This window comes from Acromyrmex echinatior, chromosome 10 (assembly GCF_024713525.1).
Source record: "Acromyrmex echinatior isolate Ae372 chromosome 10, ASM2471352v2, whole genome shotgun sequence".
Classification (NCBI taxonomy): Eukaryota; Metazoa; Arthropoda; class Insecta; order Hymenoptera; family Formicidae; genus Acromyrmex; species Acromyrmex echinatior.
In genome coordinates this window covers 14,157,422-14,174,244 of record NC_141861.1, presented here as the reverse complement: position 1 = coordinate 14,174,244, position 16,823 = coordinate 14,157,422, and the positions used below count along the sequence as shown (strand labels likewise).

The following is a 16,823-nucleotide window of genomic DNA, read 5'->3' as shown; positions in this document are numbered from 1 at the left end:
CTATTAATTAAAAATCTGTATTTTATATATATTACAGACTTTTAGTACTGGTGATATATATTAGAACACGGCCTACATTGCATGTGTATATAATACAACTAAATATGTATATAATGTAACTAAATTTCTAAGGTCCGATTCTACAAATATAAGATTAACTTCAATTATGTTTATTTTTTTTTCAATTCTAAAATTGGAAAATTTTCCAAAATAAATCTTACATTGTGGGATCGATCCTAATACACGTCCTTGTTAAGATGGTAATGTAGGAAACAGAATAAAAATATCGATAATTAATCAATCGAATTTCCTGCATGATCATATTAACTTCAGAGGGCGTAAGCAGCTTATACATTGGAAATGAAAACCTGTAATATCGACCTTGATCAAGTTCGGCCTTCGCTCCAGCATCCCCTCTATTCTCAAAATCTATAGAATAGACAATCAATAGACATCATTTCTATAGAATAATTCTATTGTTCAATTTTTATTATGGGTTATATGCTACAAAACGATGATATTCTGCCTGTTCATCGTAATTATTAATCCTTCTGCGATCATTGTGTAGATATTGGAACTTAATATCGTCGACGATATAAAGTATCTCTGGACTATTTGAAACAGCCCTGTGTTTTATTGCGAAGAGATATTGGAATGAATAAGTTCACATTAAGAAAGATGTTAAATGTAGAACAATTTTTTGCATTTATTATAGGGGTAAATAGTATCACCGGTTTTCCTGTAGCTACACATGTACCTTGAAAAGCAATGATTATTTTATGATACTATGTATTACAATAATTGCGCGCCAACGTATGTCACAGAGTTGCAAAGAAATCACAGTGCTAATGCTATTCTAAGTGTTCTTCAATAGATAGAAAACTGCAATCTTTTGATTTACAATAAATTCAAATGCTAATAATGTTCTATGAATCTACATTTTCATCGTGCTTAAAGTTTTTTCTTATTTTTGAAAAGAAAACTATATATATTATTATTACATAATCCTCCATTAACCTTTTTAAGTTTTTCATTCACACATTAAAATTATAATGATGTAATTTGATTTTATCAAAAAGTTGAAGAAAAATAATATAAACTTCCGACATGTATATTGCATGTTAACAATGAAACTTTATGTTTTCTAAGATGCTAATTGGATAATATCTACTTAGGTGTTCTATTTATCAGTTATAGTCTTTCATTCCTTATTTTGTAAAATGTTTTGTTCTGAAATAAATAATACAAATTTTAGTAATAATATGTGATTATTCATATAATCAAATTTCATTACCTATTAAATATGTGTACAAGATATCGATGCAATTAAGATCCATGTCAATTTTCATTTTACTTTTAAAAGCAAAATAGCAATCGAATATGATTGATTTAAAATCTAAAACAATACTTAAAAATTAAGAATGATATTTGAAAATATGCTTAAGTATTAGTATCTCTGGTAATAGCTCGAAAATTGTTAAAAGTAATAGTACTTGTAAAAATAAATTAGTGATAATAATAACTAATAACAAGAGGCGATCACAATAACTTTGTCTCCTCAAAATAAAAGTAATTTTCGAAACCATTCATAGCAAGAAATACGAGAACATTAGTAAAAATATTCTCCAAAAATATTCTTCCTCTACTTGCGGGCCGAAGCGACTTTATTTTCTCCCTGCTCTTAGCGGACGACTCCACGCGAAGCAATATCCATTCCAATCCCTTCTCTTATCAAAGGACGCACGATTTCCCAAGCGAAGTGACTTCCACCTTACTGTTTTCCCTGCTTCGGAGCGTATAACTTTCCACACAAAGCGACTTTCACCAAGTAATGCGAATTCCAGCTCGCTTACAGCACGGTTAATAGCATGAAGAGGGTATAAGAAGACACTACGATGAATCCATATCCATGTACACTTACGCATGCGTTATGTGTCCGCCTATACCCTTTTTATTAATCGTGCTGCAAAAACGGACTGAAATTCGCATGATTGCTTTTACTTCATCTTTCGCCTGGGGTACACGACTTTTCACGTGAAGCGAAGTTCGCCCCGTTTTTTCTGTTTGAAATTATTAATTATTTTGGTATCTGTTAACTAGAGAATTTTTTTACTATTTTTACTATTTTTTTATTATTTTTTTTACTATTTTTATCGCTTTTTTGCTAAAAATACTTTCGAAAATTACTTTGATTTTGAGGAATCAAAGTTGTCATGATCGTGTCAATAATAGTATTAGAACATGCATTTAATATGCATTTAAGATAATAATATTAAATATTAGCCTATTTAATATATGTATACTCCAAGATCTATTAATATATAACATATTAATCTTACCGCTAAAAATGAAGGGAGAGACAAATTAAATTTTTCAGAAATAGACAATTTTGTCTTTAAATTATTAGATACCATAATCATTCTGAATATATGTTTCAAGGATGGTCCAAATTGATACCACTTTTCGTGGAATGCTTTATCTGTTAGTTCTTTGCTCTAAATTTTTCAGAGGATGATAATACACAAAAATATTGATTACTATCAACTTATTATACATAATTTAACATGCTCACATTTACTGATTGTATTTCACTTTCAGTTACTTTTAAAATTATAAAATGGCTATATTTCGTATAAACAGATATTTTTCATAATATAAAAACTTCTTCTAATAAAAATTGTTAGTGTAACCGAAATGAAGAAATAATAAAATCTTTTCAATAAAATTTACCGCTTCTAATAGTTGATGAACGCAGAAGCACAGAATATAAAGCTGTATTAATGCGCCACATAGGTATACAATAAGCACAGATCCTTCAAAAAATGCTCCCGATGTTATCTAAATTTGACATATGTTGTTAATATCATAATAAAAAAAATAGATACTCAGTAAAAAATTTTGTGTTTAATTTAACACATTTTACATGTCTCAAACAGGCCATCCAAATTTTTGTGTTAAATTAACATAAAAAACTAATACTTTAATACAATTTAAAAACAAATTTTACGTCAAATTGACACATTTATAATGCTACTGTAGTATATAAATATACACGTAATGTATATGTAGAGTATTACAATGTATATGTATTACAATATGTAAAGTAAAATTTTCTTCGGAGAGTACATTTTGGAATGTAGCCCTAATATATAACATCATTTGATGCATAAACGCTATGTATAAAAGCGTCGAATGATCGAGCCTAGTTTTATCAAAATCGGAAGTGCAAGGGCTCATCTTAAGATTTACCAAAAAAAAAAACAATTCTATACGTATTTTCTATTAAGAAAGAATAATAAAAATATAAACGAATATCAATAAATTGTATAAAATCTCATGGAAATAACGTTTGCACTTATTTTATGTCAAAATTTGGACATACAAATCACGTCTACATGTATAGATGTCAGCGACGGTTTTTTAATGTAATGTTAACGACGTACCGTTTTAATATTTAACCCTTATCGTACAAAGTTGGATCACTAGTGATCGATTCCTATTCGTGCAAGTTTCTCGCAAGTTCAATGAATCCGACGCTTATCTCCCTGCAAAAAAAGTTGTGCTGAGAGAGACATGTGCGAGGCGACTCCGGTCGTCAATCTGCCTGTGAGTAGCGTACAATTTAAGTTGGCGTGAGACACTAATGACTCAAGTTACGTCAAATGAATTCCACGATTTCTTCGTCTCGCAACATTCAATAAAGCAAGGGATAAACAAATAAAACCGATAACACGAATCCGAGAAAAGTTTCCAGCCGAAAAAAATGTTTATTTAGAAACAAGTGATTCGCGATAAACAAATTTTTATAGCATTAACGCACGCACGCACATGACTCATGCTCGCCTTATGGTTTAACTCTGGCAAAAGACATGTATACTTGTCTCTAATTAATAATTTTCCGATTAATAATTTAAGTAACTAACCGCGTTCTATAATGTACAACTCTTTATTAAATAGCTCATAGTAATTAGTTTATAGAACTTAATACTGCAATACAAAATTAAATCAGGAATACTAGATTACTCTTACAATATGTTAAAATAATAATAGTTGCAAATGTAGATACAACTACTTAAAATATTATAATTCTAAGTAATTTTTGATTTAATAATAAACTAAAATATTGTTAATAAAAATGACTTGCACCAATTTCAATTTATTGTAGAATCAAAAGCCTTTGTACTCACTCTCACTGCTTTTCAGAGAAAAGCACGTGGTCCGGTCCCGAATTATAAGGATTAAGTTCCTCAAAATTCGGACCGACATTGGCATTGCTCGTCAAAAACATGTTATAGCGTCCCTTCAGGACATTGACCCATATTCCAGAGCGATAAAAAGTACGTCCTCTCATGTGTTCGTTTCTGCGAGTATACCTGTGAAATAAAGTCTAAGCGTCCTTCGAAACTCTCTCCACTCTTCTACGTCATCTATTCGAATGATCCCGAAAATTAAAACTTTCCCAAGGGTTGAATGTAACATTAGTATACAAAGGGTGCTTTTTGTGAAAAATAAGAATTGTATCAAAATCATTACAAATATTCTATTTTTTAATCTAATATTCTTTTTTTTAATCTAAATTAATGTCTCAATGTTCATTTTTATTAAAAAAATTTTTTTCTAAAGGGATTATTTATTTTTTAGATAAGTTACGCCTTTTTTTACATAATTATCTAAATGTGTATTTACATTTTATATTTCTTTTTCATTAAACAATACATTATTTTACAACAAAATTTAAATGTATATTTTAACTCTACTTTTCCTATTTTTTCTTTGTTAAAAATTACTCATATTTATGTGCTTAAATCATTCAATTTTTTATAGAATTCAAAGTTTTAGTATTTTTTTTTTCAAAACTTCATATCTAAACTACAAAATCTGGACTCATTTTTTTATATTCGTTTATTATGAAAAGTTATATTTTTTAAAATCAAATCCTATTTTTTCCCAACTTATGAATCTTTCGATAATTATAAATTATATTACATTTTATTATTTTCCAAAATAAAGTTTAAATATTTATTCTAAAAAGTTGAAAGTATGTAGGTGAATTTTTTGAATTATTCTGAATAGGTGAAAAAACGAACGGATTCTAGTGATCCATATTTGGACGGCTGAGGCATCAAATTGTACCTTGTACGGTAAGGGTTAAAATCACGTGACAATTATGTCCGACTTAAGTCACATGACATCACCGTTATTAAAATCACAGTTTTTTTCACGTCATTTCGACGTTGTCTTGTTAGTAGGTACTGTTATAAAGAAAAAATAATACAAAATATCTATACTTTTTTATATATAAAATATGCAACTTGCTGTACAGAACATATTTCTTCAGTAAATTTATAACATATTAAAGCAGCATACACATTTTATTCATTAATTCTTAGAATTTATATTTTAAAACTACATTATTTTTATGTTATTTGTTTACTTACCTATAAATTGTGTTATTTTAACACTGAGAAATGTTAAATTTTTATTTAAAACAAAATATTCAAATAATAACAATCATATTATGTTAAATTAAAATTCGGATATGTTAAAAATTCAATAAACACAAAAATTTTAACATGTATTCATTTTAACAGAAATACTAAATGGTTTCTACTGTGTAATTTATGTGATAATTTATTAATATTTAACACAAATGATAGAACCATACTCAGTTAAAGTGGATCTTAGCAAATAATTATTTTGTGTAATTTTTTGTTATCAGTAAATTTTAATTACAAGTTCAAGCAAAATATTATTCACAAAAATATTATTAAATAAGATATGCTTTGATCAAATAAGGCCCACTTCATTTATCATTTTATTGAAAACTTCTCTATCTATTTTTTACTAATATAAATAATATTAAATCTTTTATCTTCGAGCAATAAAAAGTATTTCTAAAATAATTAGTGTTATGTGTGTATACTAGTTTTTACTTACTGCGTTTATGAAAACGATGTCGACAAAACAGAAGAGAAAGATATTATTCAAGTATATTAAACTCATATTAAAGGACAGGAATTTCTTTAATATCAATGTCGTGCTAAAAAAAGTTTATATATTAGATATTGAGTAATTCAGAACTAAAAAAGTATGATACTCAGTTAGATTGCTGCCCGCCTTGATGAAGTGAATGTTCATGAAACGTTGGTATTCTAAGAATGGATTTGGACATAGAATTAACCCGCGAAACGGGTTATGAATAATATTTGTATGGAAAGTGCCCATGGAAATCTCAAGAGTATTATTTGGCAACTTATATAATTTTACATATATTACATGTAACATATTATTACACACTACATAGTAATTTGTACTTGATTTTCGCACAAGGAAAACTTAAATTTAGAATCGAAACACGCATTATTTACAGTTAACTGTTTACGAATTATATTTTATTGCCTTATAAATAGGGAAAGAGGAGGCAGCTTTGTACAGTTTTGAACTTTACAAATTAAAAATGAACTGTCCTTTTCTGAGATTACATTTGTAATTTTTGAAATGGCAGTACAGTCACAAATAACTGTCAAGTAGTAGCTGTCGCAGTTGCAATCGTTAATCTAATCTAGAAGCGTTTTGTGTTTTTTGTGCTTTCGTACTAAACGTTTCGTCTCGCATACATAAGCATTTTATAATTAAATCATTAAATAATTAACATTTTGTTGTGCTATGTGTTTTTTTTTACATCCATATCTATGTAATAAAGATGAAATATTTGATTTTTATTGCTATTCTAGTAAACAAAATAAGATATTTTTTCAAAGTGACTGATAGGGGGTAGAACAAAGCAAATGGGGCACCTTAGAGTATTTCAGTCGCGACTATCGCGAGCTACGCGAGTTCTCATAAAGCTTAAGGCACATACAAAAACATAAGGCAATAAGCAAATTGGCTAATCACAGTAGAGACCATAAGACCAGTAGCAAATCCAATGTTATTATTTCCTTACTGCTTACGTCTTACTGTCTTACGTTTTTGTATGAACCATGTGCTTAAGGAAATCACAACATGAGATTTGCTATTGGCCTTACGGTCTCTACTGTGATTGGTCAATTTGCTTACTGCTTACGTGTTATTGCTTGTTTACAATACATGTATACAGTAGAAATTAAATTATGTGATATGATTTTTTTAAATATAGATAATAATAAGGGCTATGAGCCAATGGTTTTTTTAATTTTCCGGATTGTCTGACATATGGTGCTTTCCAGCAAGAGACATAGATGACACAGTATAACACAGTGAATCATTACGTCCTTGTTGTTTGTTAATGTTAAACGAAAATAATATGATCACTGTATCACACTGCGTCGCTTGCTAGAAAGCACCACTCATTATCGAATTCTTACGTGAAGTTAGCTTCATTTTTTTGAAAATTATAATTTTGACATCGATTCTAGATTGTTCTCAATTTGTTCTACATCCCAATAAACACATGTTACATGTAACATGAAATGCCAGTTCAACAAGGTAATTGTAATATAATACAACGGGATTGTTCTAAAGCGTTATTATTTTATTCCAAACGATTCTTCAATAAAACAAAAAAAAACGATTTTTTTGCTAGCCTCCCCTTTTATAACTCACCTTTATTTATTCAAATACAATTCATTATCGTTAAGATTGTTCTAGTTGTTCCAAATATTGTTCGAAAAAAACAATTCCGTAAATCAAACATAAGAAATCACGGCAAACAAAAAAAAGTTTTTCGAACGGACTCTTGGATTAAAAGTAAACGTACCATCTCTTTCTTGTTCCAATACAGAATTTTATATTTTTAGTTGTTCTAATGGAAGACAGTTCTGCAGTATGAATCTCGTATCGCTATCAGTTCTACCAAAAATCGAAAAAAAAAATGAATATTTTGTATTTTTGAATTTTTCAAAAAATTAGTAGTGATGCGAGATTTATAATGCAGAACTATAATATATTTCGTAGGACTAGAACAACTCGGATAAAAAATTTTTTCATTGAAACATGAAAAGAAGCGTACATTTATTTTTGATGAATTTTTGGAAAAATCGGTAGCAATACGAGATTTATATTGCAGAATTTTCGTAGGGTTAGAACAACTAAAAATATATAGTTCGGCATTGGAACAAGAAGGAGATAGTATATTTACTTTTGATGCGAGAATCCATTTGTCGAAAAATTTTTTTTTTGTTTTCCACGAATTCTGTTTTGACTGAATCGTCCTTTTGGAACAATGTTTGGAACAATTAGAATAATCTATACCGATAATGAATTGTTTGAGTATTATGAAAGGAATGTGCTGGATAAGAAATTGTTTTTTCGTTTTCTACAATTTCCGTTCAACATACGAAATTGTCCTTTGGAACAATGTTTAGAGCAACTTGAATTTAGAACACTCTGTAGCAAGAAAAAATGATTTAATTTTTCAGAAAAGGGCTAGTAAAAAAATTGTTTTTTTTTTGTTTTATTGAAGAATCGTTTGGAATAAGATAATATCGCTTTGGAACAATGTAGAAGAAATTGAGAATAATCTGGAACAGTTGTTAAAATTGTAATTTTCGAAGAAAGGAGGACTATACACTATAAAGGAGAACTTTATACACTCGAGTTCTTGTGATAATAGCGTTAGGCGCATATTATTACTGATTGAGATGCGAAATCTTGAGAAATCGCTTTATAAGAGTTTTTTTTTATAAAAGAGAGTTGTAAGAATTAAGAAAGATAGTCTATTTGAAACTTAAATTTTAATAATTTAAAAGCAGAGTTTATCATATTTTTAATTTATTTTGATTAATCATTAAAAGTGCTTAACTTTTATTTTTCGATTTTTATTATATTTTCAAAAAGGAGGCTTTTCCCCTAACAAAAGGTCACATTCACATCGCTATAGAGTTACAATAAGGGGGTCGATTCGGATAAGTAAAATGTAGTGAAAGTGAGCAGTCCGCGTGATTCCGTAATTTTTATCATGATGAAAAGGTGAGTCATCTCACGGATATTCGTTCGAAATTTTCAAGAAATTTTTTGTCGAAAAATGAGATCCGAAAAAGAAAGACTGAGAAATAGAGCGAGAGAGGAACCACAGCCGACTGAATTGACAGTTTTAAGATTAAATATATAATTTTGCACAGTCCAAAGACAAAAATAAATCAAATAGCAATATACATGGTAGCAATTTTGTTACTGGAAGAAGAGAATGAAGAGTTCTTTGAACCATGTATGAGAATTACATGAAGAATGCTTAGAGATATTAATTTTCAACAGGATTGATTTCGTAAATAATGGCAGAAAATCGTCGCCCAGTTCTATAACTCACGGTTTACTTTTAATCAATGTTCGACACTTATTCGTCATCAAATTTCAATTTTAAAATTAGGAATAAATTGAACTTTATGGTCCACGCTGATAACGCTCATATGAGCGTTCATATTTGTCTTCGTTTAATATTTGACAAACAACAAGGATGAAATGATTTTTAAGCGTTGTGAGCGTGAATCGGACCGTGGCCTATATTTCACTTCACATTTTCATGTTTTTCGCCATACCGGCAAATCTAGTGATTTCGTATTTTCACTTCGTCGTTACAGAATCACGCGGACAAACTCACATGAGATGAAAGTACGAAAAATGAGTGACTATTATGAATGATCCTACAGAACTCACGTGAGATGAAAGTACGAAAAATGAGTGACTGCTATGAATGATCCTACAGAACCGCCCAGGAAAAAAAAATGATGTCACTGTGAGATTGTCATAATAAAATAACACATATTACAGAGACATTCACACATCGTCATGACATCACATTTGTGATTTTTGTTATAAAATGAACATTCGCACGTCATAATGTAACCATGATTGCTGTGATGTAATTATGACATTTTTTGCTATAGGGGTTATTTGTATGAATAAATTAATACATAAGGAATTAATCTTTTATTTTTTCAATCCGTTCAAAACTGGCTCAGAGTAATTCAAAACTGCCTCCCCCTTTTTCCCCGAGGGATACTTTTGAACAAAAAGAGTGCTTTTTTAAAATATAAATAAAACATATATGTCGTTATGATATTTGTTTCGATATTTATTATTGTACATCAATTTCTATAGTAACTACTAGCCCAACAGAAATACAAATAATTTCATAGTAATTTATGAGCCTGAGAAGAAAAAATATTCAAAGCTACCCCTCTCTCCCCTGTTATTTATGTACCAATAACTGCGGAGGCTTGTATAGGCATTTTATTTTTATACATCTGATTTTATTTTTATTTTAATAATTCTTGATGTTAATCTTTTTTTGATAAGTATAATACTTCCCAATTATTTACGAATTATCTTATCATAGAATTATCTATATCTTATCATCTTATAAATATGCTATTTATAACGCTTCAAGAACCGTGGAGACTTTTATTGGCATTTATAAGAATTTTGTTGGTATTTAATTCAGGAATTATGTAGGAATAATTTAAAAGTTAACAGACAGATAAAGTTAAAAATTGTGAAGTTAGCAAATGCTCATTCACAGATTACTTACAGAATTATAGTGTTATGATGTAAACATAATTTTCTTATCTTTTTCTCCACCAATAAATTTACAGAATAATTTTCCTTTTGGAATTCATGGCCTTCATTTTGTGAAGTATTATAGTGAAATATTGCTGCGAGCTTTATTGCGATGTAACGATACTGTGCTGTTAACAGTAATACAAGATTTATCATATAGACATTCAAAGCAACCTTTTTTAGGAATATATAAGCACTAGCAACAGTTTCGATAAGATTGCCCAGCACAAAAACTTTTGTTGAAAACGGTTGTTTTGAGAAGGCTGCCATCATTCCAAAATCTTCGTAGAAAAACGACTTCTTCTTAAAAATTAATATAAGCGGCATACTACACCATACTATTACAGATCCAGTTCCAGCTATGCAATAAAATTCAAGTGGAATCTCTAATGGTTTCAGAGTTGAATGTACAATGTTTTTCATAGTCTCATCTCCAGAGTGCATGACGCTATTCAGCTTTTGGATTAATTGACTTGCTAGGTCTTTGCTTGCGTACATACGCGTAAGCAAAATGAACACTTCGATGCTCAATACGATACTAACTGTTCCAGCATTCTGCAAAGTCTCACGATTTGCCACTAATACAAACCCGCAGATCGTTGCACAGGTTTGGAACAATTCAATTATCCATATGATAATAGTGTATATTCTCCATGTTATATGAAACGATGAACCATCGCTAGTTATAGGTAATAAATTGCCTGAGATGATATTCAAACGAACATTTAAGGGATTTACATTTTGGAAGTCCATCTTCTTAATGTTGTTTACTCGCAATAAATAAAAATTATTTTAACATACGTAGTGCCTGATAGAAGAATATGGCTTAGGTCTACATTAACTTTTGTTTTATGTTGTATTACTGCAAATAATTCTCCCTTTGCAGAGGTATGTGACTATCCTGTTCGTTTTATAATTGTTGACCATCTCGACTATTTTCAAGAATTCCCTTTGAAATTTTAAGTCTTTCTACTATCATTAATATATTGTACACAATCATATGACAAGCAATGACGGTCTGTGTTTATTTCGTTATAATTATTTCAACGTTTATCCTATCATTAATCGTTGTACAAGTGTAGTATAAATGAATAGTCGTAGTGAAATTTAATGAAAAACTATATTTTTCGCTACATTTACCGCAAAGTAAATATGATCACTAATTTCTTGCAGCTATCCCTGTATTATAAACCAATAATTATCTTATGGCACTATGTCTATTATAGAGCGACGTGAATGCGAGAATCATACTTTTATCTCAATATCAGAACGAATCTAGAAATCAATGTCGATATAGATAACTAATAGTGTAATGACATAATATATTGGCCAAAATATCGAAAATTGTGGATTATCAGATGACATTGCTAATAAATTGTCCGAAAGTATACTTTGATTTAAAGGTGAATTTACTCTTTGAAAGTTAATGCTTTTCGTGTTACTCTTTTCCAGTAAATCAAAATTACTTTAGAAATCGCAATTTGTAGAAAATGTAACAATACAAAATAATAAAATATCGCAGAAGAAAAGATAAATTTCAGGTACGTAGTCGATAATAGAAATCTACATTATTAATTTTTCTATTAATATTTTTTCATTAATTTAAAAATAATGATTGAATTACTGTAGACATCTTTTGTTTATCACTTTTAATTTTATTTTTAAAAACAGAAGAGTGATCGAATACGATTAATTTAAATTTTAAAAAGAAATTTAAGGAACGTTAAATTTAAGATGTGATAATGTTACTATTGTGCGAAAAAAAAGGAATGTACAAAATTTTACCATCATAAATGAGCAAGGAGAAATTGAAATTTTTTAATTTTGCATTTTAAATTATTAACCATAATTATTAAAATAAATATGTGTTTTGTCGATAGTTAAAGTAAATATCAATTTTCGTGAAAATCATATTTATTTATTATTTCCGTACTTTACATTTCCGAAAATAAAGTAATATGTAACAAAAATACAATATTACTGTTATTACATGCAACGTAGGACACAATTCACAATTTATAAAACTATAAGACAAGCTTAATTTCCTATCCAATCAGAATGTTGTCTACAAGATCTCATGTGATGATTGTGAGGCGAGTTATGTTGGTCAGATAAAAAGAAAATTGAGCACGAGACTACACGAACATATCTCTGACAAAAGCATACAGGTTCTCTTATTGTCATAACTGATCATCGAATCAATTTTGATCATAATTTCAAATGGAATAATGTGAGAATTTTGGACTGCGAATCTTCTTACAATAAGAGATTGATGTCTGAAATGATTCATATTATAAGATAGAAACAAGGCCTTAATAGGCAAAATAATACCGAATCTTTACCTGATACTTATTTACAGATCATTCAATCTCTTTCTCCTTCTTGACTGCTTTCCCTTTCCTATCCTTCTCTTCTCTCCCTACTTTCTCTTCCTTCCACTTTATTCTTTCCTTCTTATTTTTTTCCCCTTCCCTTTCTAGTTTTCCATTTCAATCTTCTTGTCTTTATATGTCATACTTTATATCTTAGCTTCCTAGAGAGATGATCAATTTCGATTCCCATTGCATTGCCTAATCGATAATACATCATTTCGACACACAATTAAGGTACTTATTATAAATTTATTTGTTCTAAACTCATCATACATATACAATGAATATCGGCATTTTACTCTTTTTCTCATCATTATTATTTCTTATGTGCTTGTCTTATAATATCAAAGATAATTTTTGCCTCTTTCTTTTAATTTTGACTTATTATTTACTACTTGTTTTGTACCTTTCTTTTTATTGTTTGCGACTCGATTTGTACTTTTCTTATTATTTTTATTTACTTCCGTCGTTAATTTATTATTATAATTTATACTTGCTAACAGAACATGTTAGTCCTTATACACACACGGTTCGGAGGAGCACATTTGTGTCAACTATAATCGTTTGTTTGATTTCCTCTCAATTTGGAGCGAGTTTTATAGTTAATTTTGCGTCTGAATGCGAATTTTACTTAATTTCTTATCTACGTTATCTGTTTTTATCTACGTTACAACTCTATTGTTAATTTGTTTGTCACATTAATTTATTTGTCACATTGAAAATGATCCAACAAGGATCGAAACGTTTGTTTTGTTCACCTTCCGATTGTCAAATTATAATTTACGTTTTTAATTTTATTGTCATAGTTTTATTTTATTTTTTAACTATTTATACTGTGCGAGAGCGAATCAGAGTGAGAGCGCTGACGTGAAATTTTTAAAGTGATGCGGTGTTTGTCTAACAATATTTCTTGCGAATCACATCCGGCTCGAAGGACCAGAAAATGTGCGGGAATGCACCGCGCGGAAAGATTCGAGTAAGAGAACGGCACAAGGTTGATATGATACGCGACAGTAAAGAGAACTCCGTTTCTTTGTAATTCAACAAAAGAATTTTCTTTAATATGCACAGTTACAAAGTCAGAAAATATAATTAATTAAATATTAGATTAACAGAATATTGAATGCGGTCACCTTTTCCAAATTGTATGTGGAATCGCGGTGATGGAAAATCTCGGCGATGTTCGCGGCACTTCTCGAAAAGATTCGTTTTATAGCGGTTTTCACTAAGCGGTTAGCACGGCGGTTTTACGAAGCGATATAGTAGTGAGACTATGACTCTGAGAACTCTGAGAACTTTTTTGACTCTAAAACGGAGGACGGCGAGATCGAAGCATTTATTGCTTTCGGCCTGGGCTTTCTTCTTGGGAAAAATCCAATAAAATTTTGCCACAATCGTAATTATTACGTGGCATTAGTTGTACAAAATTGATTGGCGCTTTGGATTCTTTTCTAACGACGTTCAACGTAACAGTCATGCGCGATAGAAAATCCGTACGTGGGATTGGTGACAGCGCGTGACGTATTCGTCGGAGCGCGGCGCTCGCGTGCGCGAATTGAATTGTTCTAGAACTTTCGAGTGTTCGTTACCGGTGCTTGTTTGCGTATACCGAATTGTTTTAAAAGAACAAAGAACGCCAAATCGCTGATTTTTAACGAGGATTAAGATCATGCTCGAGATGAAATCACGAGCTCACTTTATGGGTGCGTTCAATGACAATTACTGTCGGTCGACTGAAAGAATTCGTGCTTTTCTTTCGAATTACCGATCTCAAACAATACAGTTTATCAATTTATGTTTTAGGCTAGTAGCCTTTTTTCCTTTTTACTTATTTTGATTTATTGAGCCTTATTACTTTTATAATTTATAAAACTATAATATCTAAAACTGTAATTCTGAAAATTTTTGTTATTGTTATATTCGCTAAAATAAGAGAAGTAATTTATAATTATGAAGACTACCAAAAGTATTTCTTATATCATATTGTTGTTGATAATTTTATTTTTTATTTATAAAGTATAAAATTATATAATAATATGATATATATTGTTATTTTTCAGGTCACAGTAGTATTCAATATAAAGTCATAAATTGACAAGAAATAAATATAAACGAAATTATAAGTAAATTTATCAAATAGACAAATATCATGTATGTCGATAAAAAGAATTTTCAGTTTCAATTCTTGAGTGAGATATCAATTAAATTATTTGGATATTATGTGTATTGAGAACAATTTTTTGTTGAAAATGAACGAATCAGATTCTGACCAATTAAAATTCTAGTTATGTATCTAAACTAAAATTATAGTAGAATCAATCAGAAAATTTTGTTTTGTTTAATCAGAATTTCAATTAATGCAACTAGATTCCTTCTCCAGTATAACGACTAACAATAAGAAAGTAAAACACGAATTTTTGATTAAGACACTTAAAAACATATCAGCAGAGTGTCAAGTATTCGATTTCTGTTATCAAAACACAAAGAGAGCTAATTAAAAATAAGCTAATTAAAAATCTTAGAAAAAATAAGTATTTTTTAATATTTTCAATAATATATAATAACAAATTAAAAAATGTAGTGCATGCAAAATGTATTCATATTGTTATTTATATTAAAATAAATCGCTTATGCTCTTCTTTTTATACTTGTTAAATTTATATTAAAATTTTCATAAATAGAAAGTGTACTAAAACAAGTAAAAGAAAATGTTAAAAGAATACTAAAATCCAAAAGAATCAACTTTTGTTACATAGATTGTTATAATAATGTTTAAAAACGAAGGCAATAAAACATGAAATAATACGTTCAAAAAACTCAATAATAATAATTTTAAATGTTAAATATTTAATAGCTTCATATGTTGATTTTAATATTTTGAGATAAATTATAATTTTTTCATGGTTTTCATTTCTGAATCATCTATCATTTTGCATATCAAAAATTACAAAAAGGTATCACTTTTATTTTTTACTCTGAAGATAAAAACTGCGACATTTTTTTTAACAACTTCCTTTTGTAGTGATCTAGAAATTTTTCAGTTCTTTATGAATTAAAAACAAAGTAATAAGTTACAATATTTACAGCGTCCAACAATTATTTTATAAGGAGCAAAAAATATAAAGCTGCACCATTGTATTCGATGTGTACAATTTTATCGACTGTGTACAATTCTATAGGCTGTGTACAATATCTTATTCAGTTTTTGAATTAATTGATGCATCAGATCTTTAATTCACAGAATCATAAAGAACATTTATACTAAGGGAATCTTAAAGACGATTCGGGAGGGTCCCCAGATGCACACAAAAATAATCGGACATAATCTCAATCGGACACAGATTGAACGGACACACGATAGATCCAATCGAACACAGTGCCAATCGAACACAGATAGAAGGAAACATACGACAGCTTCCATCAGACACAATTCCAATCGAACACAAGTTGAAACAGACACATTGCGGTGCCAATTAGACACAATTCGACTTCTATAATTGTACTGTTGTACATAGGTTTCAACTTTCTACGCGAAGCGATTCTCACTTCCGACTCTTATACCCCCCCCCCATACAAAAAAAATTAACATATCCTACCCGCTTGGGGCCTAACTATCTAGAAGTTGCAGCCTAGACAGTAAAAAGATCGTTCCAAAAAGACTGTTTTCATACCCCACTGTCTTCATGGGTTAGAAATATTCCAAGTGGACATTGTCTATGCTGTAATTTCTAGGCAGTTAAGCCCCAAGCGGATAGGATATGTTAATTTTTTTTTTGTTTGGGGCGGCGTAGTCAATAAGCACTAGTTTATACACCCCACTCCTATTCATTATTCAGATGTCTTTGTTTTATAACAACAAGACAGTTTTATGGCGTAAATGAGATTCTGATATAAATATGATAATTTTGTTACATA

The 16,823-nt window shown here is 29.5% G+C and overlaps 1 pseudogene across 1 annotated transcript; it reads right to left on the bottom strand.

Annotated features, from left to right (window-relative positions):
- Positions 1 to 681: 681 nt before the first annotated feature.
- LOC105149793 (uncharacterized) lies at positions 682 to 16,492 on the bottom strand (annotated as a pseudogene). Its single transcript, XR_015546398.1, has 6 exons — positions 10,508 to 16,492; positions 5,938 to 6,040; positions 2,731 to 2,838; positions 2,340 to 2,495; positions 1,295 to 1,396; positions 682 to 1,230 (listed from the first exon to the last, which is right to left on the bottom strand). The product of XR_015546398.1 is annotated as an uncharacterized LOC105149793 (transcript).
- Between the last annotated feature and the right edge of the window lie 331 nt (positions 16,493 to 16,823).